We start from the raw sequence: 27,500 nt of genomic DNA, 5'->3' as shown, positions 1-27,500 counted from the left end.
TTGTGGCGTTCTGTACAAAAAGTGCACTTTAAAGGCCTACTGAAAGCCACTACTACCAACCACGTAGTCTGATAGTTTATATATCAATGATGAAATCTTAACATTGCAACACATGCCAATACGGCCGGGTTAACTTATAAAGTGCAATTTTAAAATTCCCGCCACACTTCCGGTTGAAAAACTCCTTTGGATATGATTTATGCGCGTGACGTCACAAAAGCAACGGAAGTGGTTGGACCCCATCGGACCCGATAGAAAAGCCTCTTGTTTTCTTCCACAAAATTCCACATTATTCTGGACATCTGTGTTGGTGAATCTTTTGCAATTTGTTTAATGAACAATGGAGACTGCAAAGAAAAACGTTGTAGGTGGGATCGACCGGTGTCTTAGCGGCTAAGTACAATACTATAATATCTGTGATATTTGCATTAGTGTACTGTCTTTAAGGGTTTGGGGAACGCGCATGCGCGAGTGAGTTGGTGGAGAACTTGTGTGTGTGAGCGTGAGTTTTGGCTAACAGCAGCTCGTGTATGTGTGTGCGTTACTTTTTGAACTAGAACCAGTTACCGCTTTTTAATAAAGCGATTGAGCAGCGCTTACTCGTCTGTGTGACTCCTTCTCCACTGCGGGGCATTACAATACTTACAGCAACACAACAAGGACTACTTACTACGCCTAGCCGATGCTTGCCGCCAAACCCACGGATGAAGTCCTTCGTCGTGCCGTTGATCGCTGGAATGCAGGTGAGCACGGCTGTTGATGGGTTTCTATCTTCATTTGAGAACGATGCTACGCGCTAGCTCAGTAGCTAAGTGTGTCACCGATGTATTGTCTTGGAGATAAGTCACTTTAAATGTCCATTTCGCGTGCTCGACTCTCATTTTCAAGAGGATATAGTATCCGAGGTGGTTTAAAATACAAATCCGTGATTCACAATAGAAAACGGAGAGAGTACATAGTTCTGTGAGGTCTGGTTGCTAAGTTAGCTTCAATGGCGTCGTTAGCACAGCATTGTTAACCTTCGCCAGCCTGGAAATCATTAACCGTGTATTTACATGTCCACGGTTTAATAGTATTGTTGATTTTCTATCTATCCTTCCAGTCAGAGGTGTATTTATTTTGTTTCTATCTTCATTTGAGAACGATGCTATCGCGCTAGCTCAGTAGCTAAGTGTGTCACCGATGTATTGTCTTGGAGATAAAAGTCACTTTAAATGTCCATTTCGCGTGCTCGACTCTCATTTTCAAGAGGATATAGTATCCGAGGTGGTTTAAAATACAAATCCGTGATTCACAATAGAAAAAGGAGAGAGTACATAGTTCTGTGAGGTCTGGTTGCTAAGTTAGCTTCAATGGCGTCGTTAGCACAGCATTGTTAACCTTCGCCAGCCTGGAAATCATTAACCGTGTATTTACATGTCCACGGTTTAATAGTATTGTTGATTTTCTATCTATCCTTCCAGTCAGAGGTTTATTTATTTTGTTTCTATCTTCATTTGAGAACGATGCTATCGCGCTAGCTCAGTAGCTAAGTGTGTCACCGATGTATTGTCGTGGAGATAAAAGTCACTTTAAATGTCCATTTCGCGTGCTCGACTCTCATTTTCAAGAGGATATAGTATCCGAGGTGGTTTAAAATACAAATCCGTGATTCACAATAGAAAAAGTAGAGAGTACATAGTTCTGGGAGGTCTGGTTGCTAAGTTAGCTTCAATGGCGTCTTTAGCACAGCATTGTTAACCTTCGCCAGCCTGGAAATCATTAACCGTGTATTTACATGTCCACGGTTTAATAGTATTGTTGATTTTCTATCTATCCTTCCAATCAGAGGTTTATTTATTTTGTTTCTATCTTCATTTGAGAACGATGCTATCGCGCTAGCTCAGTAGCTAAGTGTGTCACCGATGTATTGTCTTGGAGATAAAAGTCACTTTAAATGTCCATTTCGCGTGCTCGACTCTCATTTTCAAGAGGATATAGTATCCGAGGTGGTTTAAAATACAAATCCGTGATTCACAATAGAAAAAGGAGAGAGTACATAGTTCTGTGAGGTCTGGTTGCTAAGTTAGCTTCAATGGCGTCGTTAGCACAGCATTGTTAACCTTCGCCAGCCTGGAAATCATTAACCGTGTATTTACATGTCCACGGTTTAATAGTATTGTTGATTTTCTATCTATCCTTCCAGTCAGAGGTTTATTTATTTTGTTTCTATCTTCATTTGAGAACGATGCTATCGCGCTAGCTCAGTAGCTAAGTGTGTCACCGATGTATTGTCTTGGAGATAAAAGTCACTTTAAATGTCCATTTCGCGTGCTCGACTCTCATTTTCAAGAGGATATAGTATCCGAGGTGGTTTAAAATACAAATCCGTGATCCACAATATAAAAAGGAGAGTGTGGAATCCAATGAGCCAGCTTGTACCTAAGTTACGGTCAGAGCGAAAAAAGATACGTCCATCACTGTCTCTCAAGTCGTTCACTGTAATGTTCCTCATCTACGAATCTTTCATCCTCGCTCAAATTAATGGGGTAATCATCACTTTCTCGGTCCGAATCTCTCTCGCTCCATTGTAAACAACGGGGAATTGTGAGGAATACTAGCTCCTGTGACGTCACGCTACTTCCGGTACAGGCAAGGCTTTTTTTTATCAGCGAGCAAAAGTTGCGAACTTTATCGTCGATTTTCTCTACTAAATCCTTTCAGCAAAAATATGGCAATATCGCGAAATGATCAAGTATGACACATAGAATGGATCTGCTATTCCCGTTTAAATAAAAAAAAAATCATTTCAGTAGGCCTTTAATTTAGTGTTGTTTTGATATGTCATATTAGTGACATCATGCACAAAAGTGCACTCATAGCTTGTTTTAAAATGTCTCTGACAATCTTGCACTTTCTGTTTTGGAAATGACATGAATGTTGGTGCCACTGCTTAATAACTGTTTAATAAATACACTTTTGCTAAATTGACTTAGTTGTGATTTCCCTCTCTGCATGGAAGTTTAAAATGAGCATATATTAATGCAGTATGAAGAAGAATGTTTTAATGTAGACACATGGAATCATCATACTGCTGTGATTATATGCATCAAGTGTTCATTCAAGGCTAAGGCAAAATATCCAGATATATATCGTGTATCGTGACATGGCCTAAAAATATCAAGATATTAAAAAAAGGACATATCGCCCAGCCCTATGCTCTTGTCTTGCATAAGGATCGGGAATGACGGGCACAATTCCAAAAAAGTGCAGTTGCTCTTTAAAGTCAGTCCAAGGTAACGTTCTCGACTGTTGAGGACAAACCGAGTCACTTTCTCTCGACTTTTTTTTTTTTTTTTGCTTGGAAGACGTGAAGGAACGCGCCATAGCATCCCCCCTCATCCATTATGGCGGCCCACGCGTCACCCCGTGCACGTTTGATCCCCTGGCAGCTGTTGATTATTCCAAGCAGATAAAGAGCACCCTCGCCGCCTCCTGAAGGCGTTTTGCTGACGCGGAGGTTCCTTGTCCAAGTCCGCCCTCCATTTTTCTTCTTTCTTTCCCTTGTCAATGGGTTACGCAACCTCACCCCTCTTTTTTTCCTCTCCAAGCAGCGGGAACACGGCGAGTACTTTGACGACGTCCACAATTGTTGCATCTGACAACCCCGCACCAGACAAATTTAGCGATACACTTCTTTTCCCTCGTGGAGCCATGTCAGTTCTTGCTTCTTAAAAAAACAACAAAAAGAAACCGTGTTGGCATTTATTCCGACAACAAAAGTAGCACCAACAAATGGCTCATGTTTAGGGAGATTTTGACATCGCTGTTATGATTAATAACACGTTATAAAAACTACTGTAAAAATTAAGTACAAACCCAAAACCAGTGAAGCTGACGTGCTGTGTAGTTCATAAATAAAAACAGAATACAATGATTTGCAAATCATTTTAAACTTATATTCAATTGAATAGACTGCAAAGACAAGATATTTAATGTTCCAACTGAGAAACTTCATTTTTTTTTGCAAATAATCATTAATTTAGAATTTAACGGCAGCAACACATTGCAAAAAAGTTGTCACAGGGGCATTTTTACCACTGGGTTACATGGCCTTTCCTTTTAACAACACTCAGTAAACGTTTGGGAACTGAGGAGACCAATTTTTGAAGCTTTTCAGGTGGAATTCTTTCCCATTCTTGCTTGATGTACAGCTTAAGTTGTTCAACAGTCCGGGGGTCTCCGTTGTGGTATTTTAGGCTTCATAATGCACCACACATTTTCAATGGGAAACAGGTCTGGACTACAGGCAGGCCAGTCTAGTACCCGCACTCTTTTACTATGAAGCCACGCTGTTGTAACACGTGGCTTGGCATTGTCCTGCTGAAATAAGCAGGGGCGTCCATGATAACGTTGCTTGGATGGCAACATATGTTGCTCCAAAACCTGTATGTACCTTTCAGCATTAATGGTGCCTTCACAGATGTGTAAGTTACCCATGTCTTGGGCACTAATACACCCCCATACCATCACAGATGCTGGCTTTTCAACTTTGCGCCTCTTTGTTCCGGAGGACACGACGTCCACAGTTTCCAAAAACAATTTGAAATGTGGACTCGTCAGACCACAGAACACTTTTCCACTTTGCATCAGTCCATCTTAGATGAGCTCGGGCCCAGCGAAGCCGGCAGCCTTTCTGGGTGTTGTTGATAAATGGCTTTCGCTTTGCATAGTACTGTTTTAACTTGGACTTACAGATGTAGCGACAAACTGTAGTTACTGACAGTGGTTTTCTGAAGTGTTCCTTAGCCCATGAGGTGATATCCTTTACACACTGTCACTTTTTGATGCAGTACCCGCCTGAGGGATTGAAGTTTGAATTGAGAATTTGTGTTTTGGAATTTTGGTAAAACCAGGAATTTGTGCCAAAAAAATAGGAGCATTTGTTGTCCCAACTAAGAGGAATGTTTTAAAGGTGCAATGTTCAAAAACGGTTGAAAAATGTGGACTGTGAAAACTTTCCAGGATGAAGGGAAATAGGGCTTTGGAAAACTGGGAATTACTGTAATTTTTTGAATTTGGTAGTTGTTTGATTGTCCAGGGTGAGTGGAGTGTGTGGATGGTGGAACGGTTCGAATCGGGTGAGAAATGTGGGAAGTTATGCATGTTTGAAAATTAGCCCATTCATTTTCAATGGGAAAAATGTCACGGAAATCAGGGAATTCTGGGTAATTCAGGATTTTTTTTTTTTTAAATTCCCGATCGAGCCGCAATTTTTGTTCCTAGAACGGTTCTGATCGGTTAAAAACTGTGAGCTGTGGAGCGCGCCAAAGTTTTTGCGGCGTTTTAATAATAGGATTTTTTTGGTGTATAATCTTATAGTGTGAATGTTTGGAGCATTCACACAATTAATAATTGTGTGAAGGCTCCAAAGCATTGGCTATTTTTCAAACTTCCACCATTTCCACTTTTTTCAACCGGTTCAAACCATTCCACCTTCAACATATTCCACTCACCCTTCACATTCAAACTATAATTTCTCCAAGTCCCAAAAATTCCAGAAATTGCCAGAATTCCCGGTTTTCCAAACCCTATTTTCACCCTTTTTTCTGGCGACTACTCCTTCCACATTTTCTACCCATTTCAACCGTTCCACCGTCAAAACATTCCTCTTAATCGGGACAAAAAACGAAGTACCGGTAGTTTTTTGAACTGGAAAAATTCCCGGTTTTCCCGGAATTCCAGGAATTCCGTAATACCATTTCTCAGTTAAAAATGTTACTTCTCGACCGATTTGGGGAAAAATTCCAACACCAATCATTTCAACTCATTCAAAAATTTTTTATTTTTTTTTAGCATTTTCCCAAAAATTCCCACTTTTCCGGAAATTTCAGGCATTCCGTAATACCATTTCTCCGTTAAAAATTATACTTCTCGACCGATTTGGGAAAAATTCCAACACCAATCATTTCAACTCATTCAGAATAATTTTTATTTTATTGGCATTTTCCCAAAAATTCCCGCTTTTCCTGAAATTCCAGGAATTCCGTAATACCATGTCATAGTTAAAAATGCTACTTCTCGACCGATTTGGGGAATACTCCAACACCAATCATTTAAACTCTTTCAGAAATTTTTTTTTTTTCAAAAAAATTCCCGCTTTTCCTGAAATTCGTAAATTTCCATGAATTTCTCATTGAAATGAATGGGACATTTTTCAAAGTTCCACAACTCCCACATTTTTCATCCGATTTAAACTGTTCCAACTCCGAAATATTCAGCCTGTTCAAAAGTGTGTGCTCTTCTTCAACAATTAAAAAAAAAAATTCAGAATTTCCAAGAATTCCCAGTTTTCAGGGACATTTTTCCCCATTCAAAATGAATTGTCCATTTTTTAACTTCCCCAATTTGCACATTTTTCAACCGGTTCAAACCATTCCACCTTCAACATATTCCACTCATCCTGCACATTCAAACTATAATTTCTCCAAGTTCCAAAAACTTCCAGAAATTGCCAGAATTCCCAGTTTTCCAAACCCTATTTTCACCCTTTTTTCTGGTGACTACTCCTTCCACATTTTCAACCCATTTCAACCGTGCCACCGTCAAAACATTCCTCTTAATCGGGACAAAAAAACGAAGTACCGGTAGTTTTTTGAACTGGAAAAATTCCCGGTTTTCCCGGAATTCCGTAATACCATTTCTCAGTTAAAAATGTTACTTCTCGACAGATTTGGGGGAAAATTCCAACACTAATCATTTCAACGCATTCAGATGTTTTTTTTTTTTTTACAATTTTCCAAAAAATTCCCACTTTTCCAGAAATTCCCAAATTTCCATGAAATTCCCATTTGAAATGAATGGGACATTTTTCAAAGTTCCACAACTCCCACATTTTTCATCCGATTCAAACTCTTCCAACTCCGAAATATTCAGCCTGTTCAAAAGTGTGTGCTCTTCTTGAACAATTAAAAAAAAAATCCCGGATTTCCAAGAATTCCCAGTTTTCAGGGACATTTTTCCCCATTCAAAATGAATTGTGCATTTTTTAAACTTCCACAATTTGCAAATTTTTCAACCGGTTCAAACCATTCTACCTTCAACATATTCCACTCATCCTGCACCTTCAAACTATAATTTCTCCAAGTTCCAAAAAAATCCAGAAATTGCCAGAATTCCCGGTTTTCCAAACCCTATTTTCAACCTTTTTTCTGGCGACTACTCCTTCCGCATTTTTCTACCCATTTCAATCGTTCCACCGTCAAAACACTCCTCTTAATCGGGACAAAAAACGAAGTAGTTTTTTGAACTGGAAAAATGACCGGTTTTCCCGAAATTCCAGGAATTCCGTAATACCATTTCTCAGTTAAAAATGTTACTTCTCGACCGATTTGGGGAAAAATTCCAGCACCAATCATTTCAACTCATTCAATTTTTTTTTATTTTTTTTTAGCATTTTCCCAAAAATTCCCACTTTTCCGGAAATTTCAGGCATTCCGTAATACCATTTCTCCGTTAAAAATTATACTTCTCGACCGATTTGGGAAAAATTCCAACACCAATCATTTCAACTCATTCAGAATAATTTTTATTTTTTTGGCATTTTCCCAAAAATTCCCGCTTTTCCTGAAATTCCAGGAATTCCGTAATACCATGTCATAGTTAAAAATGCTACTTCTCGACCGATTTGGGGAATACTCCAACACCAATCATTTCAACTCATTCAGAATTTTTTTTTTTTTTCCAAAAAAATTCCCGCTTTTCCTGAAATTCCTAAATTTCCATGAATTTCTCATTGAAATGAATGCGACATTTTTCAAAGTTCCACAACTCCCACATTTTTCATCCGATTAAAACTGTTCCAACTCCGAAATATTCAGCCTGTTCAAAAGTGTGTGCTTTTCTTCAACAATTTAAAAAAAAAAATTCAGAATTTCCAAGAATTCCCAGTTTTCAGGGACATTTTTCCCCATTCAAAATGAATTGTGCATTTTTTAACTTCCCCAATTTGCACATTTTTCAACCGGTTCAAACCATTCCACCTTCAACATATTCCACTCATCCTGCACATTCAAACTATAATTTTTCCAAGTTCCAAAAAATTCCAGAAATTGCCAGAATTCCCGGTTTTCCAAACCCTATTTTCACCCTGTTTTCTGGTGACTACTCCTTCCACATTTTCAACCCATTTCAACCGTGCCACCGTCAAAACATTCCTCTTAATCGGGACAAAAAACGAAGTACCGGTAGTTTTTTGAACTGGAAAAATTCCCGGTTTTCCCGGAATTCCGTAATACCATTTCTCAGTTAAAAATGTTACTTCTCGACAGATTTGGGGGAAAATTCCAACACCAATCAGTTCAACTCATTCAGATGTATTTTTTTTTTACCATTTTCCGAAAAATTCCCACTTTTCCCGAAATTCCCAAATTTCCATGAAATTCCCATTTGAAATGAATGGGACATTATTCAAAGTTCCACAACTCCCACATTTTTCATCCGATTTAAACTGTTCCAACTCCGAAATATTCAGCCTGTTCAAAAGTGTGTGCTCTTCTTCAACAATTAAATTTTTTTTTTCCAGATTTCCAAGAATTCCCAGTTTTCAGGGACATTTTTCCCCATTCAAAATGAATTGTCCATTTTTTAAACTTCCACAATTTGCACATTTTTCAACCGATTCAAACCATTCCAACATTAACACATTCCACTCATTCAACTAATACTTTCCCAAATTCCAAACCTAATTCCCAAATTTCCATGAAATTCCCATTGAAATGAATGGGACATTTTTCAAAGTTCCACAACTCCCACATTTTTCATCCGATTCAAACCGTTCCAACTCCGAAATATTCTGCCTGTTCAAAAGTGTGTGCTCTCTCTCAACAATTAAAAAAAAAAAAAAATCCCGGATTTCCAAGAATTCCCAGTTTTCAGGGACATTTTTCCCCATTCAAAATGAATTGGCCATTTTTTAAAACTTTCACAATTCGCACATTTTTCAACCGATTCAAACCATTCCAACATCAACACATTCCACTTATCCAACTAATACTTTCCCAAGTTCCAAACCTAATTCCCTTTTTCCTGGAAATTCAAACTCTTCAACATTCAAACTCTTCTTACATTCATACTACATTCTGTCAGCATTTCAGTTCAACTTCAGCATTGGAGCATTCACACACAATTCCTTCAGGAATTGCCTCATCTAGTTCACTATTAATGTTTGAGTGGGACCCGGCCCTCTGTGTAGTGGAAAAGAACCCCTGAGTATTTGCTGTTGTCGACTGTTGGAGTGGTGGATTGAATGGAGGCTTTTATTGTAGCATTTATACTTGTACTATGCTATTTGTGTTTCATGACCTGCTACAGCACATTTGCATACTCACAGTAAAACAGTCTCTCATTGGCTGACTTCGTTCAGCCTCCCCATTGTTAAAATAAAGCCCACGTTGAATATGTCCGCCACCCACACCTTGTCATCCGCTCGTCTTCAAAACATGAACATCCTGTCTGGGCGGGACTCGCCGGCAGGAAGCGGGGAGTGGAACAGAAAGACACAAAAGGCTTTTTAACAGCCGCGGGGAAAAAAAAGATGTGCGTTGTCGTCAACGGGTGTCAAGTGTGGATGAGAGCGACACAATGACTGTGACACGCAAAATGACTTTTGTCTCAAGAAGCAAATTTGACGGCGAGCGCTCGTTAAGGACGCGTCCTAATGAGCTCGCTGGCTGTCAATCACGTCACATCTCGGCTCATTGTCATCCTTCTTGACGCTTTAGGTTTGATTGTGACTGTTGATGACAACAATCGTGCTGGTAGACCACCCCTGCAGTGTCTCACATACATTATTTACAGGGGATTTTGCTGCAACAAGCGATATGGCCTTTTTTTAATATCTCGATATTTTTAGGCCATGTCCCGATACACGATATATATCTGGATATTTTGCCTTAGCCTTGAATGAACACTTGATGCATATAATCACAGCAGTATGATGATTCTATGTGTCTACATTAAAACATTCTTCTTCATACTGCATTAATATATGCTCATTTTAAACTTTCATGCAGAGAGGGAAATCACAACTAAGTCAATTTAGCAAAACTGTATTTATTACAGTTATTATTTGCGTCAGCCTGCGACACAGTCATTTTGATAGTAGGCTAATTTAGCTAATATAGACACTTCCATCATGTGTTGTCTTCATTATAACACTTATATAAGACTTTTAAAGCCATTTTGTTAGTCGGCTAATATAGCTAATATAGACACATCATGTGTTGCCTTCATTAAAACACTTATATTAGACTTTTAAAGTCATTTTGATAGTAGGCTAATTTAGACACATCATGTGTTGCCTTCATTATAACACTTACATAAGACTTTTAAAGGCATTTTGATAGTAGGCTTATATAGACACTTAAATCATGTGTTGCCTTCATTAAAACACTTATATTAGACTTTTAAAGTCATTTTGATAGTAGGCTAATATAGACACTTCCATCATGTGTTTTCTTCATTATAACACTTATATAAGACTTTTAAAGCCATTTTGTTAGTCGGCTAATATACAGTGTTTCCCGCACATTCATTTATTTGTGGCGGCCCGCCACGAAAGAATTAAGGCCGCCACAAAAATAGTTTTTTATTTTTTTATTTTATTTTTTTATTTATTTATTTTATTTATCCTGTCCAGCTTCTCAGGCAAATCATATAGTTGATGTAGATGCCCATATCGGCTGTTCAGATTTACTTTACAAAAGAGAAGTGTAGGATCAAGATTTTTGGAGCTCTTTGTTCAGTGGATCAGATGTTTGATGAAGCTTTGTGTCTATCTACCACCACTACTGTTTTCTGTTTATTTGTTACTGACTGTGGCAGGACACTTCTGCCTCTGTTTCACTTTATGTTGCTGGTAAATAATATGGTTGTAGTAGTAGGCCAAAGTTAAATTATTTAGTATGCACTAATTAAAGGGGCAGAGCTTTAAGAGACATTTTAGCTTTTATATTTTTATAAGATATATTTTTTGTAAGAACCACAGTTAATAAATATATTTCAGTGAATAACTTATTGTTCAAATTTGTATATAAATATGTACATAAAGTATTGTAATTATATTGTAAAATGGATGGATGGATGGACGTTTAAAACAAAACTGTTATTATTAATTAGTAAGTATAAATTTTTTGAGCCTTTTTAGAGAAAATCATATCATTGTAGTAATGCAAATTACTTGATGATGCCATGGGGACCACGCCCATAGCCACGCCCATAGTCACGCCCCCACTGCCACAGGTATCTTGGCAGTTTATGGGAAACACTGATATAGCTAATATAGACACATCATGTGTTGCCTTCATTAAAACACATAATACTTTTAAAGTCATTTTGATAGTAGGCTAATATAGACACTTGCATCATGTGTTGCCTTCATTATAACACATAATACTTTTAAAGTCATTTTGATAGTAGGCTAATATACACACATCATGTGTGGCCTTCATTATAACACTTACATAAGACTTTTAAAGGCATTTTGATAGTAGGCTAATATAGCTAATATAGACACATCATGTGTTGCCTTCATTATAACACTTATATAAGACGTTTAAAGTTATTTTGATAGTAGGCTAATATAGACACTTGCATCATGTGTTGCCTTCATTGTAACACATAATACTTTTAAAGTCATTTTGATAGTAGGCTAATATAGACACTTACATCATGTGTAGCCTTCATTAAAACACTTATGTTAGACTTTTAAAGTCATTTTGATAGTAGGCTAATATAGCTAATATAGACTCATCCTGTGTTGCCTTCATTATAACACTTATATAAGACTTTTAAAGTTATTTTGATAGTAGGCTAATATAGACACTTGCATCATGTGTTGCCTTCATTATAACACATAATACTTTTAAAGTCATTTTGATAGTAGGCTAATATAGACACATCATGTGTGGCCTTCATTATAACACTTACATAAGACTTTTAAAGGCATTTTGATAGTAGGCTAATATAGACACTTACATCATGTGTTGCCTTCATTAAAACACTTATATTAGACTTTAAAAGTCATTTTGATAGTAGGCTAATATAGCTAATATAGACTCATCCTGTGTTGCCTTCATTATAACACTTCCATAAGACTTTTAAATGCATTTTGATGGTGGGCTAATATAGCTAATATAGACACATCATGTGTTGCCTTCATTATAACACTTATATAAGACTTTTAAAGTTTTTTGATAGTAGGCTAATATAGACACTTGCATCATGTGTTGCCTTCATTATAACACATAATACTTTTAAAGTTATTTTGATAGTAGGCTAATATAGACACTTGCATCATGTGTTGCCTTCATTATAACACATAATACTTTTAAAGTCATTTTGATAGTAGGCTAATATAGACACATGTGTTGCCCTCATTATAACACTTACATAAGACTTTTAAAGGCATTTTGATAGTAGGCTAATATAGACACTTACATCATGTGTTGCCTTCATTAAAACACTTATATTAGACTTTTAAAGTCATTTTGATAGTAGGCTAATATAGCTAATATAGACTCATCCTGTGTTGCCTTCATTATAACACTTCCATAAGACTTTTAAAGGCATTTTGATGGTGGGCTAATATAGCTAATAAAGACACATCATGTGTTGCCTTCATTATAACACTTATATAAGACTTTTAAAGTTTTTTGATAGTAGGCTAATATAGACACTTGCATCATGTGTTGCCTTCATTATAACACATAATACTTTTAAAGGCATTTTGATAGTAGGCTAATATAGATAATCTAGACACATCATGTGTTGCCTTCATTATAACACTTACATAAGACTTTTAAAGGCATTTTGATAGTAGTCTAATATAGCTAATATAGACACATCATGTGTTGCCTTCATTATAACACTTATATAAGACTTTGAAAGGTATTTTGATAGTAGGCTAATATAGACACATCATGTGTTTCCTTCAATAAACACTTATATTAGACTTTTAAAGTCATTTTGATAGTAGGCTAATATAGACATGTGTTGCCTTCTTTATAACACTTATGTAAGGCGCTTAATTTTTTGCAGCTCCAGATAGATTTTAGTTGTTTTTGTTTTGGGTTGCCGATCCCTTAAATAAGCAGACTCAATAACTCCACGGTGATGTTTTGGTGAATTTGTAAGTATGTTGTAAGTTAATAATACTCACACAGACACTCGTAAACGTGTTAGCATGTTAGCTAACGACACTAACTTGATTACATTACGAAAGCACGTACAAATATGCATGGAAACACTCCTACAGACATCACACATGAGACGGTTTAGTAAGTAAGAATTGCTTTAGTTATATTGTAAAACTTACATACGTTGCTCGGAGTGATGAGTGAAGAATCCATAAGAGTAGAACCGCTATGGACGGCGAGGAGACAAAAGGGCTAAACAGAAGGGCACTGCAGCACCTGCAGTGAGCGAACAAGTCCAAACGATGGCGCCATAGCACAAATAATAACACAAGTTTGCTTGTTTGGTTTTCAAGCAATCTGCAATAGGGCTGTCGGCGAAAAAAAAAATCCATAAATTAGCCACACTGTTTTGTAAGATGCAGGGTTCAAAGCGCAGGAAAAAAGTGGCGGCTTATATTCCGTAATTTAAAGTATTTCACTCCCTTGAATGCAAATGATCTCGTACTCGATGCTACATTCTGTCTGCGGCAAAAACGCGACCATAAACCCGATGCAGGGAGACTTCACCCTCTGTATTTCCGTGACAGTGCTGACCTTTTAGTTTTTTAAAACTCCTCGCTGTGAGCGAAAAAAAGCTTTCGGCTCACATTTCCATCCTTTTGTGTGAACTCGTGCGCTGTCACCTTGAAGGTTGTGTTGTTTTTTTTTAATGTGTTGCTTTAAGAGACACGAAGTCCGAGACCTTGCTACTAGTTAATGTTATTACATGTAGATTTATTAGCATAAAAAGCCTTTTAATCTCAAAGATTTCTCCCCATTGTTCTTTTTTTTTTACTATTTGACGCCCATTTGTCCGTGTTTTGGTGGAAGGAGCCAAAGAGCAGCACTCTGTGACTTCTAAAAAGCCTGACTTTCTGTCGCCTTCTGCGTGTGACGACAACTCCCGATCTCTCTTTTATGCTGCCTCACTCTTTTCCAAGCATGCAAATGTTGCTGGATGATATATTGACCTACAAATTATTGCCCATAAACGATATTCTTGCCATCATTTTTGGGAACCAAACTTAGCACTGATGTAATGACAATACAATGCAAATATACCCATTCAAATGCCATTAACTTGTATTTCCCCTATATTTTAACGTTGTAATAAAGATGTAAACTTTAAAATAAACAAAAATTACCAATAAAATATACTTTGTCTTTAGCCAAACTTTTGCACAACCAAAAGCAAACAAATAGGTCACGGGTGTCAAACTCATTTTAGATCGGGGGCCACATGGAGAAAAATCTACTCCCAAGTGGGCCGGACTGGTAAAATCATGACACGATAACTTAAAAATAAAGACAACTTCAGATTGTTTTCTTTGTTTAAAAATAGAACAAGCACATTCTGAACGTGTACAAATCATAATGTTGTTTTTTTTTTTTTTTTACATTTACTTGTTGCGGTTAATAGTGTATATATACTTTATTTGTCGTTATTGATATTTTATAAATAAATGATGTGATAATGTTCATCAGTCAACTCATTGGTGTTAATTTTCAATCTATCAAGATGAAAAAAATATCAAAATCAAATTACAGGATGTTATTTATGTAGTTTGATAATTTTTCCTCGGCTGATGTACTGACATGATGTGGTTAACAAATAATTGCTATTGCGACATCCAGTGGACACATTTAGAACAGCAGTTTATTTCATTCAAAAATTTCAGGTTAATTTTTATACTTAGCAAACACATCCCGCGGGCCGGATAAAACCTGTTCGCGGGCCTGATCCGGCCCCTGGGCCGTACGTTTGACACCCCTGAAATAGGTTTTGTCTCTGTTGAGGGGGTGGGGGACCCTCAAGTATACCTAAACAAAATGGCTGAATAAAGTTATTGTGACTGACCAAAATGATCACGGTTATCTTTTACTTTTTCAAATTTTCTTGTAATCAGACCATATTTTTGGTATATTAGATGGAATTTTTACCTGACATGTTTCGACTGTCATCTGCAGTCTTCTTCAGAAGGGTCACTGAAAATTCCATATTCCAAATATGGCCCAAATATGGCGATAGATAACAGCCAGATAGAGAGGCAACAGTGTGACAGACCTCATAGTAAGCACCTCAAATTATTTATATTTATTACTTAGGTTAGGGCTAAGGTTAAAGTTTTCATTGTATATTAGTGCGACCCCTCCGCCCCTTTTAAGGGGACAAGCAATATGTGCACTCTTATAGTTAGGAGGAGATGCCTGGCGAAGTGGGAAAAAAAGAAAGAAAGAGGGCCAATTATCAATAAACGTTAGTCCCTGTTCTCTATAAAAACTAGACAGCCACTTGTTAAGCGAGATAAATCTGCTATACCTCTCTTCATTGCCTCTCGCAGGCAGGGGGCCAGAGACAAGTACTCGATGCCTGGACATCATTCTTACGAGATTACAAGGTTTAGCTATGTTCTTCTTTGTAATCTCTGACTGTCCCACCCTAGAGTCATTGGAGCCGACGTTTTCAACTATGTTGGCGCAGCTAGTGGTGCGATTAGCCTGCCGTATGTGTTTACTAGGCCTGTTGCGAGTCAGCTCCCTGAGACTAGCTTCAATGTCAGGTGCTCTGGCCCCCTTAATTATGGCTGGTTTACTAAGTTGTATGTTCCGGGTGATGGAGTCCTCTATGACTAAGTTGTGGTGCCCGGTAGACTGGGGTGTAGGACTAGTTAAAGGGCTAAATCTATTATGCATTTGAAGCGCTTCACCGTGGCTTGTAGGCCATTTAGGGCTGCTACAAGCTGGGCTAGTCGGCTCGTTACAGCTAACGCTAGCAAACGTGTCCTTAAGTTACGAAATTACTCTGCCCTAACTGGTGGACACGGTCCTCTAGTAGGGCCAACCTATCCAGGAAGCCATTCACCGAGTCCAGTTCTTGCTGTCTTCAGATCACAGTTGCTTCGGACCGGGACTAGCTTAGTTTTGCTAGCTTAGCAACTAGCTAGCTGAAAGTGAGGCGGTGGAACCCGGAGTGGGCGCTTTGTAAGTGTGATAGGACTACTACATGTGTTGGGGAAGGATTAAAGAAAGCTGTACAAAAGAAGCACTCAGATAGAAAGATGGCACTTAGCTTTTCGAGTGGCGGACAGCGGAAGCTAGCAGACTTACGGACGTTTCCGGACGCAGAAATCAATGCAAAAGAGTGACCGCTCTCGACATACCGACTTAATTTTCATTTAACGACTTATCCAATATCGGCCCAGGCCTAGCTAGTTAGCCGTCGTAAGCGCTAAGCTACATGCTAACTACATTGTATATTTGGCAAGCCACGTTGCTCGTGAACTCATCTACGCTTTAGATGAGTCAGTGTACAGTTTGTGTCAACACAGATGAGTTATTGTGTAAATGTGTGCTAACACAAGTGAGTACAGCCCGCCGTAAAAACAAAATATGAACGCTTACAACGTTACAGGGTGGCTGGTAAGGCTGGATGTGTTGTTTTTTTTCCTGCCTTCTTCGGAGTGTTTGCAGAATCCTAAAAAAAAAAGAAAAAAAAGTGTGTTTTTGTTTCTTGTAATGATGGGGAACGATAGGCAATGTGAGTTCAAACCCCGGCCGAGTCATACCAAAGACTATAAAAATGGGACCCATTACCTCCCTGCTTGGCACTCAGCATCAAGCATTGGAATTGGGGGTTAAATCACCAAAAATGATTCCCGGGCGCAGCCACCGCTGCCGCTCACTGCTCCCCTCACCTCCCAGGGGGTGATCAAGGGTGCTTTCGCCACACCTAGTGTGTGTGTGACAATCATTGGTACTTTAACTTTAACATTCCCCAAAAAGTGCAGTTCCCCTTTAAAGGCTGGCTTTCCCATTTAGCGTTTAGCTTCTTCTTTGGTTGGTCTTGACTGCTCCTCACAGCGCCTCTGCTCACTGCTGATAAAACGCCTCCACACACACACACACACACACACACACACACACACACACAACACATTCTTGTATTTCTTACCTTCTTGAGACCTGAGAAAAATGCCTACGTCTTTAGGACCATCCTTTCTATATATATAAAGATGAGAATTTACAACATTAATAATATATCCAAACTATGCAAGTGTAAAAAAGCTTGTTGTGAAAAATGAGTTGGAATTTTACAAGAAAAAGGTCACAATTTCACAAGAAAAACTTAGAATTTTGGCAGTATTATAATAAAAGTCGTCATTTTACTCAACGCAAGTCAAAATGTTGCAAGAAAAATTTAACATTTGGGCAACATTATGATAAAAGTTGGACTTTTACTCAATAACAGTCGCACTTTTATAAGAAAAGCTCAACATTTTGGCAAGTTTATGAAAAGTGTCGTACTTTTACTCGACAAAAGTCACAATTTTATAAGAAAAATAAAAATGTTGGGCAATATAATAATAATTGGAATTTTTACTTGGCAAAATTATGACAAAAGTCATAATTTTACTCAAAATATGTCACTCTTTTACAAGAACCAAAACATTTTACAATATTGTCATGAAAGTCTGAATTTTATATGACAAATGTCACCGTTTTGCATGAAAAAGTAATAATTTTACGAGAAAATATTGCAATATTACTGAAACAAAGTTCCCAATTTTATAAGAAAAAAGTCGACACATTGTGAGAAAAAGAATGCTTTTCGTAAATGTTTTATTTTTTAAAATTTGTTATTTGTAATTGGATTTTATTCTTAATTATTTACTTCAAGTTATTGCAGTATGTCTCTACATACATATTTATTTTATTTGTTGTATTATTTTGGCCAAAGGGGGCGCATTTAAATTTCTTACACACTTATTACGTACGTTGGCCAGAGAGGGTGCACTTCCAATTTTTACACACACTTGTTAATTAATATGTTGACCAGAGAGGGAGCACTTTTAAAACCAACGCACAGTCAATTTGAAAAATCCCTCCTTTTTGGGGCCACCCTCATCTTGATAGATTTCATCAAATGATACATTCTCTATTAGATGCAATAGTTTTCCATATTAGGACCGTGATTTATGTCCTAACTTGTTCGTTCCTCATATGGAAGGTACTTTTCCTTGTTGATGTCTCAAGAAGGGTAGAAATACAAGAACACACACACACACACACACACACACACACACACACACACACACACACACCCCGGTGCCGTCTGCAAGTTTATGAAGCGTAAAGGAAGATCAGCCTCCCAGTTGGCCGGGTGTGGGTTTAGATCAGAGGATGTTGTTGTGGTTTGTGAAGCCCTTTGAGGTGCTTGTGATTAAGGGATACATCAAGCGTGTCCAACGTGGAGCCCGGGGGCCATTTGTGGCCCACAGGTAATTTTTTTTAACGGCCCACAGCACATTCTAAAAATACTATTAAAAAAATAAATAAAAAAATTGGAGTGAAAGCACAAACAGGTGAAATGTGACCAGAACAAGTTGCAATATTGATTCTAATAACACAAAGTTGCCGTGCAGGATGTTTTTTTTCCTTTAAAACGGTCATTCCTCAAAAAATAAAAAGGAATTAAAGCCGTGAGCAGAGTTGAGAGGGCCCTCTGGGTTCAAGTGAGTCCGGGGGCTAGCATAACCCACGCAGTCACGTCCTCCCCAATGCCCCGACCCACCGTCCAAAAATTCAGGTAGATTGGTGCACATGGACCGTTATGTATTTCCACCACAAGGGGGCGATGTTAGTGTCGATATCTAAACGACGAGTCATGATCAGACCCTGACTTAAAAGCCTCATATCCGTTTGGAAGGAAATCCGATCATGCAAAGTGAAGTAATGACAGTTCGATGGTTGATAGCGAGAGTCAGTTTTCGCCGCCAGGCTCCGCCCACCACAAATATGTAAAAATATATACCGACTCATCTCGCACTTTAGGGTGTCACCATCATCATTTCTACCAATTCTGGTCAAGATTTTAGTTTGTGGAGTCGAGTTATAAACGTTGAAACGTTGGCGGCGAGCTGTCCGATCAAAGTTTTCCGCCTTGCCACGCCCACATTCTAAGGCAAAGACAAAATTCCTTCGCAGTTTATCATCGCCCGTCTGTCTAGTGGGTTTCATTTTAAACACAAGTCATTTGGTCAAAGTCCCGCGGAGGAGATTGTTGAAGTACGACCCCTGTTTTTGGCTTGAAAGTGGCTGAAAAACCAAGATGGCCGACTTCCTGTTTGTTGTCAAATATGGCTTCTTGAGACTTTTACGTACGTCCTGTCATGAAGGACCCCACTGGCGATTTTTGTGACGATACGTGAATCCGGAGCAAGGGGCACCATTTTTACATTTTAAAGGAGGCGCCAGAGAGCCATTTTTTTAAGTCTGGGTTCGGTACCCCTAAAATATCCGATTTTTCGCCGGGTCGGACATGCTTGTAAAAATTGGTGAGTTTTGGTCCGTGTTAAGGCCCTCTGAAATACAATCAAAATGGGAGAATAATATCAAATAATTTGGGGTAAAATATTGCATATTTCGTGTGTAAAGATTTGTGTCAGGTTTAAACATCGATGACATCTATTAAAACAGACAAGAAGCAAGGAAATTAACAGAGACAGGATTTAATTTGGCTCAATATGAGGAGAGACGCGTACACCTGTACCCTTGTACAGTGTCATCACGCTCTGGCGAAAGATTGTACGCCACCTCTTTTTATTTGGACTTTCCCTGTTTACATAACAGCTGTTTTTAAAAGAATGGGGGGTATGTAAACAGCCATTGTTTTCGGTCACATTAACACAAAAGAAAAAGATGCCTCGGGCTTGGACTGGTCCTGGATCGAGCTTGAGCAGGTCTTTGGATCACAATAGATAACCCCTCCCATTGTACGCAGCGGAATTTTCCAAGCCTTTGGCTTGGTGCAACAAAGACAGCTTTCGTCTGTTCACTGGGAACTCAGAGAACACGGAAAGTTTTTTGATAATTTACATACAATTTTTCTGACAATTTGTTTGCCAAAAAGAGCATAAAACAAGTATAAATAAATAAAATGAGAATAATAAAAACTTACAATCCACGTATCGATCTAAAGTTGATCAAGACATGTAGGAATTAACGTTAGATTAATATGATTTGGAATAAACTGAAAAAAGCAGTACAATTATGAAGGTTGAGCTCTAATGCCGCTAGCTTAATGCTAACGTACAATGGACTAGCTCATAGACAAGCTAACTCAAATTAGCATGGCCAATCACAGGCACATATACTGTATATAAAGAATCATTTTACACTCCCATTCATATCTATGGACTATTTGCAATTTTTGGTCCAACTATTATCACAAAACTATAATAGTATATAAATATTATTTTTTAGCGCACGTTTATGGAGGTTTTGGACAAGCTCTGCGAGCCACCAGTCATATCTTCATCATGCCATCTTTAGGAAGACTCTCCCGTGAGTCTCAAACAGATCTGAACCAGGACTGCTCTGGCTAGACCGGCACGCGTTATCCATGCTGAGCTCGGCAAAACGTGTGTCCTCGTTTTCCTCGTGAACAATACGAGGAAACGGGAAGCGCCAACGTTTCCTCGCTGACTCAGCAGAATTTGGATGACGTCGCGTCCACTCGTGCTGGTGTACCTAATGATGTGGCCAAATAGTGACATCAGAAGTTTAGCTTCCACATGATGTCATCCGTCCTCCATGGTGGCCACCTGCAGACATCATTCACCTTCTGACAAAGTCTTCCTGCAATCACCTGACCCTGAGTGAACTCACCTGGGTGAACTCACCTGGCCCACGCCCATGTGTGTGTGGACAGCAGTGGTCAGATGTTTATGAAGGGTGGAGGTGTTTATCTTCAGGGAGTCATTGAGTCAAGTCATGAACTCTGTCGTTCACTTTGGAAGCCATGATGTCAGGTGACACTATAAACTCTTATTGTGAAGGTGCTGATTGCAAATGAAACAAAAAATTACAACAAAACACCACAACCTAGCTTGTGTTAATGAAGAGTTCCCTGGAAAAAAAATTCTAATAAAAATACCCAGAATTCCTGGTTTTCCGGGACATTGTAAATAAATAAACTCTTATTGTGAAGGCCGTGAAGGTGCTGATTGCGAATGAAACCAGAAATTACAACAAAACCCCACTCTAGCTTGTGTTAATCATGAGCTCCCTTAAAAAAATAAAAAATAAATAAAAAAATAAATACCCGGAATTTGTGGTTTTCCGGGACTTTGTAAATGAATAAACTCTTATTGTGAAGGTGCTGATTGCGAATGAAACCAAATATTACAACAAAACCTCACAATCTAGCTTGTGTTAATCCAGAGCTCCCTTATAAAAAATAAGAAATACCCATAATTCCTGGTTTTCAGGGACATTGTAAATGAATAAACTCTTATTGTGAAGGTCGTGAAGGTGCTGATTGTGAATGAAACCAAATATTACAACAAAACCTCACAATATAGCTTGTGTTAATCAAGAGCTCCCTTAAAAAAAATTTAAATAAAAAGAAATACCCAGAATTTGTGGTTTTCCGGGACTTTGTAAATGAGTAAACTCTTATTGTGAAGGTGCTGATTGCAAATGAAACCAAATATTACAACAAAACCTCACAATCTAGCTTGTGTTAATCAAGAGCTCCCTTAAAAAAATTTTAAATAAAAAGAAATACCCAGAATTTGTGGTTTTCCGGGACTTTGTAAATGAGTAAACTCTTATTGTGAAGGTGCTGATTGCAAATGAAACCAAATATTACAACAAAACCTCACAATCTAGCTTGTGTTAATCAAGAGCTCCCTAAAAAAAAAATACCCAGAATTCCTGGTTTTCTGGGACATTGTAAATAAATAAACTCTTATTGTGAAGGTCGTGAAGGTGCTGATTGCAAATGAAACAAAAAAATTACAACAAAACCCCACAAACTAGCTTGTGTTAATCCAGAGCTCCCTTAAAAAAAAGTAAGAAATACCCAGAATTCCTGGTTTTCAGGGACATTGTAAATGAATAAACTCTTATTGTGAAGGTTGTGAAGGTGCTGATTGCGAATGAAACCAAAAATTACAACAAAACCCCACAATCTAGCTTGTGTTAATCAAGAGCTCCCTTAAAATAAAAAAAGCATAATTCCTGGTTTTCCAGGACATTGTAAATAAATAAACTCTTATTGTGAAGGTGCTGATTGCAAATGAAACAAAAAATTACAACAAAACACCACAACCTAGCTTGTGTTAATGAAGAGTTCCATGGGAAAAAAAATTCTAATAAAAATACCCAGAATTCCTGGTTTTCCGGGACTTTGTAAATGAATAAACTCTTATTGTGAAGGCCGTGAAGGTGCTGATTGCGAATGAAACCAAAAATTACAACAAAACCCCACAATCTAGCTTGTGTTAATCAAGAGCTCCCTTAAAACTTTTTTTTTTTTTAATAAATAAAAATAAATACCCAGAATTCGTGGTTTTCCGGGACTTTTGTAAATGAATAAACTCTTATTGTGAAGGTCGTGAAGGTGCTGATTGCGAATGAAACCAAATATTACAACAAAACCTCACAATATAGCTTGTGTTAATCAAGAGCTCCCTTTAAAAAAAAATTTAAATAAAAAGAAACACCCAGAATTTGTGGTTTTCCGGGACTTTGTAAATGAATAAACTCTTATTGTGAAGGTGCTGATTGCGAATGAAACCAAATATTACAACAAAACCTCACAATCTATATTGTGTTAATCCAGAGCTCCCTTAAAAAAAAAAGAAATACCCAGAATTCCTGGTTTTCAGGGACATTGTAAATGAATAAACTCTTATTGTGAAGGTCGTGAAGGTGCTGATTGCTAATGAAACAAAAAAATTACAACAAAACCCCACAACCTAGCTTGTGTTAATCCAGAGCTCCCTTAAAAAAAAGTAAGAAATACCCAGAATTCCTGGTTTTCAGGGACATTGTAAATGAATAAACTCTTATTGTGAAGGTTGTGAAGGTGCTGATTGCGAATGAAACAAAAAATTGTGAATGAAACCAAAAATTACAACAAAACCCCACAATCTAGCTTGTGTTAATCAAGAGCTCCCTTAAAATAAAAAAAAGCATAATTCCTGCTTTTCCAGGACATTGTAAATAAATAAACTCTTATTGTGAAGGTGCTGATTGCGAGTGAAACCAAATATTACAACAAAACACCACAACCTAGCTTGTGTTAATCAAGAGCTCCCTTAAAAAAAAAAGCATAATTCCTGGTTTTCCAGGACATTGTAAATAAATAAACTCTTATTGTGAAGGTGCTGATTGCGAGTGAAACAAAAAATTACAACAAAACACCACAACCTAGCTTGTGTTAATGAAGAGTTCCCTGGAAAAAAAAACTAAAAAAAATACCCAGAATTCCTGGTTTTCCGGGACTTTGTAAATGAATAAACTCTTATTGTGAAGGCCGTGAAGGTGCTGATTGCGAATGAAACCAAAAATTCAAACAAAACCCCACAATCTAGCTTGTGTTAATCAAGAGCTCCCTTAAAACTTTTTTTTTTTTTTAAATAAATAAAAATAAATACCCAGAATTCGTGGTTTTCCGGGACTTTTGTAAATGAATAAACTCTTATTGTGAAGGTCGTGAAGGTGCTGATTGCGAATGAAATCAAATATTACAACAAAACCTCACAATATAGCTTGTGTTAATCAAGAGCTCCCTTTAAAAAATAATTTTAATAAAAAGAAATACCCAGAGTTTGTGGTTTTCCGGGACTTTGTAAATGAATAAACTCTTATTGTGAAGGTGCTGATTGCGAGTGAAACAAAAAATTACAACAAATCACCACAACCTAGCTTGTGTTATTGAAGAGTTCCCTGGAAAAAAAAACAACTAAAAAAAATACCCAGAATTCCTGGTTTTCCGGGACTTTGTAAATGAATAAACTCTTATTGTGAAGGCCGTGAAGGTGCTGATTGCGAATGAAACCAAAAATTTAAACAAAACCCCACAATCTAGCTTGTTAATCAAGAGCTCCCTTAAAACTTTTTTTTTTTTAAATAAATACAAATAAATACCCAGAATTCGTGGTTTTCTGGGACTTTTGTAAATTAATAAACTCTTATTATGAAGGTCGTGAAGGTGCTGATTGCGAATGAAATCAAATATTACAACAAAACCTCACAATATAGCTTGTGTTAATCAAGAGCTCCCTTTAAAAAAAAATTTAAATAAAAAGAAATACCCAGAGTTTGTGGTTTTCCGGGACTTTGTAAATGAATAAACTCTTATTGTGAAGGTGCTGATTGCGAATGAAACCACATATTACAACAAAACCTCACAATCTAGCTTGTGTTAATCAAGAGCTCCCTAAAAAAAAAATTACCCAGAATTCCTGGTTTTCTGGGACATTGTAAATAAATAAACTCTTATTGTGAAGGTGCTGATTGCAAATGAAACAAAAAATTACAACAAAACCCCACAACCTAGCTTGTGTTAATCCAGAGCTCCCTTAAAATAAATAAGAAATACCCAGAATTCCTGGTTTTCAGGGACATTGTAAATGAATAAACTCTTATTGTGAAGGTTTTGAAGGTGCTGATTGCGAATGAAACCAAAAATTGCAAATGAAACCAAAAATTACAACAAAACCCCACAATCTAGCTTGTGTTAATCAAGAGCTCCCTTAAAATAAAAAAAAGCATAATTCCTGGTTTTCCAGGACATTGTAAATAAATAAACTCTTATTGTGAAGGTGCTGATTGCGAGTGAAACAAAAAGTTACAACAAAACACCACAACCTAGCTTGTGTTAATGAAGAGTTCCCTGGAAAAAAAAAATAATAATAAAAATACCCAGAATTCCTGGTTTTCCGGGACTTTGTAAATGAATAAACTCTTATTGTGAAGGCCGTGAAGGTGCTAATTGCGAATGAAACCAAAAATTCAAACAAAACCCCACAATCTAGCTTGTGTTAATCAAGAGCTCCCTCAAAAAAAAAAAAAAAAATTAAAATAAAAAGAAATACCCGGAATTTGTGGTTTTCCGGGACTTTGTAAATGAATAAACTCTTATTGTGAAGGGCGTGAAGGTGCTGATTGCGAATGAAACCAAATATTACAACAAAACCTCACAATCTAGGTTGTGTTAATCAAGAGCTCCCTAAAAAAAAATACCCAGAATTCCTGGTTTTCTGGGACATTGTAAATAAATAAACTCTTATTGTGAAGGTCGTGAAGGTGCTGATTGCAAATGAAACAAAAAAATTACAACAAAACCCCACAAACTAGCTTGTGTTAATCCAGAGCTCCCTTAAAAAAAAGTAAGAAATACCCAGAATTCCTGGTTTTCAGGGACATTGTAAATGAATAAACTCTTATTGTGAAGGTTGTGAAGGTGCTGATTGCGAATGAAACCAAAAATTACAACAAAACCCCACAACCTAGCTTGTGTTAATCAAGAGCTCCCTTAAAACTTTTTTTTTTTTTAAATAAATAAAAATAAATACCCAGAATTCGTGGTTTTCCGGGACTTTTGTAAATGAATAAACTCTTATTGTGAAGGTCGTGAAGGTGCTGATTGCGAATGAAATCAAATATTACAACAAAACCTCACAATATAGCTTGTGTTAATCAAGAGCTCCCTTTAAAAAAAATTTAAATAAAAAGAAATACCCAGAGTTTGTGGTTTTCCGGGACTTTGTAAATGAATAAACTCTTATTGTGAAGGTGCTGATTGCGAATGAAACCAAATATTACAACAAAACCTCACAATCTAGTTTGTGTTAATCCAGAGCTCCCTTAAAAAAAAAAAAGAAATACCCAGAATTCCTGGTTTTCAGGGACATTGTAAATGAATAAACTCTTATTGTGAAGGTTGTGAAGGTGCTGATTGCGAGTGAAACCAAATATTACAACAAAACACCACAACCTAGCTTGTGTTAATCCAGAGCTCCCTTAAAATAAATAAGAAATACCCAGAAGTCCTGGTTTTCAGGGACATTGTAAATGAATAAACTCTTATTGTGAAGGTTGTGAAGGGGCTGATTGCGAATGAAACCAAAAATTGCGAATGAAACCAAATATTACAACAAAACCCCACAATCTAGCTTGTGTTAATCAAGAGCTCCCTTAAAAAAAAAAAAGCATAATTCCTGGTTTTCCAGGACATTGTAAATAAATAAACTCTTATTGTGAAGGTGCTGATTGCGAGTGAAACCAAATATTACAACAAAACACCACAACCTAGCTTGTGTTAATCAAGAGCTCCCTTAAAAAAAAAAGCATAATTCCTGGTTTTCCAGGACATTGTAAATAAATAAACTCTTATTGTGAAGGTCGTGAAGGTGCTGATTGCGAATGAAACCAAAAATTACAACAAAACCCCACAACCTAGCTTGTGTTAATCCAGAGCTCCGACTGGAAAAATTCCGACTGTTATTGAGTAAAATGCCAACTTTTATCATAATATTGCACAAATGTTCAGTTTTACTTGTAACTTTTTGACTTGCGTTGAGGAAAATGACGACTTTTATTACAATACTGCCAAAATTCAACGTTTTTCTTGTGAAATTGTGACCTTTTTCTTGTGAAACTCCAACTCATTTTTCACAACAAGCTTTTTTATATTTACATAGTATGTATATATTATTAATGTTGTAAATACAAATCTATATATATATCTAGAAAGGGTGGTGCTATAGAGGTAGGCATTTTTCTCAGGTCTCAAGAGGGTAAGAAATACAAGTGTGTGTGTGTGTGTGTGTGTGTGTGTGTGTGTGTGTGTGTGTGTGTGTGTGTGTGTGTGTGTGTGTGTGTGTGTGTGTGTGTGTGTGTGTGTGTGTGTGTGTGTGTAAAATATTTTTTTAACTTTGTGTGTTTTGCATTTGAAATGAGGTTGCAACTGTCTACTCCCATCTAGTGCTAGATATATATTTTTCATCATTCTAGCTATAGTGGAAAGGGGGGCCTTCACAACCTACTAACCAAACGTGGGTCCACACAAAGTAGGCAAGACATGTATATGTGCGTGCGTGCATGTGTGTGTGTGTGTGTGTGTGTGTGTGTGTGTGTGTGTGTGTTCATTTATTCATGTCAGATGTGTGACAGATATTTATGCACACTCCCGTGCCATTTACGTATCCATTTGTCACGCTGAAGTGCCCGCTGCCGCCCAAAGACGCCATCAACTGTCCAAAATAACGGATCACCTCCTTCAAGTGGAGAGTCAAGGCTCAAATCAAAGCCTTCCAGCATAAACACACACACACACACACACACGCTCGCGACCCCCCTGTGTTAACTTAAGCATGCTAATTCTATTAGCCAATTTTGCAACTGAACACCTTAAAGTCCTATAACTTGGTACTTTATACATGCTAACTTTTTTTTGCTAATTTTACATGCGTACACTTCATAGTCATACGA

The 27,500-nt window shown here is 37.5% G+C and overlaps 1 protein-coding gene across 5 annotated transcripts in view; it reads left to right on the top strand.

Moving 5' to 3' along the window:
- LOC133646972 (calcium-dependent secretion activator 2-like) overlaps positions 1 to 27,500 on the top strand; it is a 269,411-nt gene that overhangs the window by 10,438 nt on the left and 231,473 nt on the right. The window lies entirely within an intron of this gene.

Source organism: Entelurus aequoreus, linkage group LG03 (assembly GCF_033978785.1).
Source record: "Entelurus aequoreus isolate RoL-2023_Sb linkage group LG03, RoL_Eaeq_v1.1, whole genome shotgun sequence".
Taxonomy (NCBI): domain Eukaryota; kingdom Metazoa; phylum Chordata; class Actinopteri; order Syngnathiformes; family Syngnathidae; genus Entelurus; species Entelurus aequoreus.
This window is presented reverse-complemented; position numbering and strand designations above follow the sequence as displayed.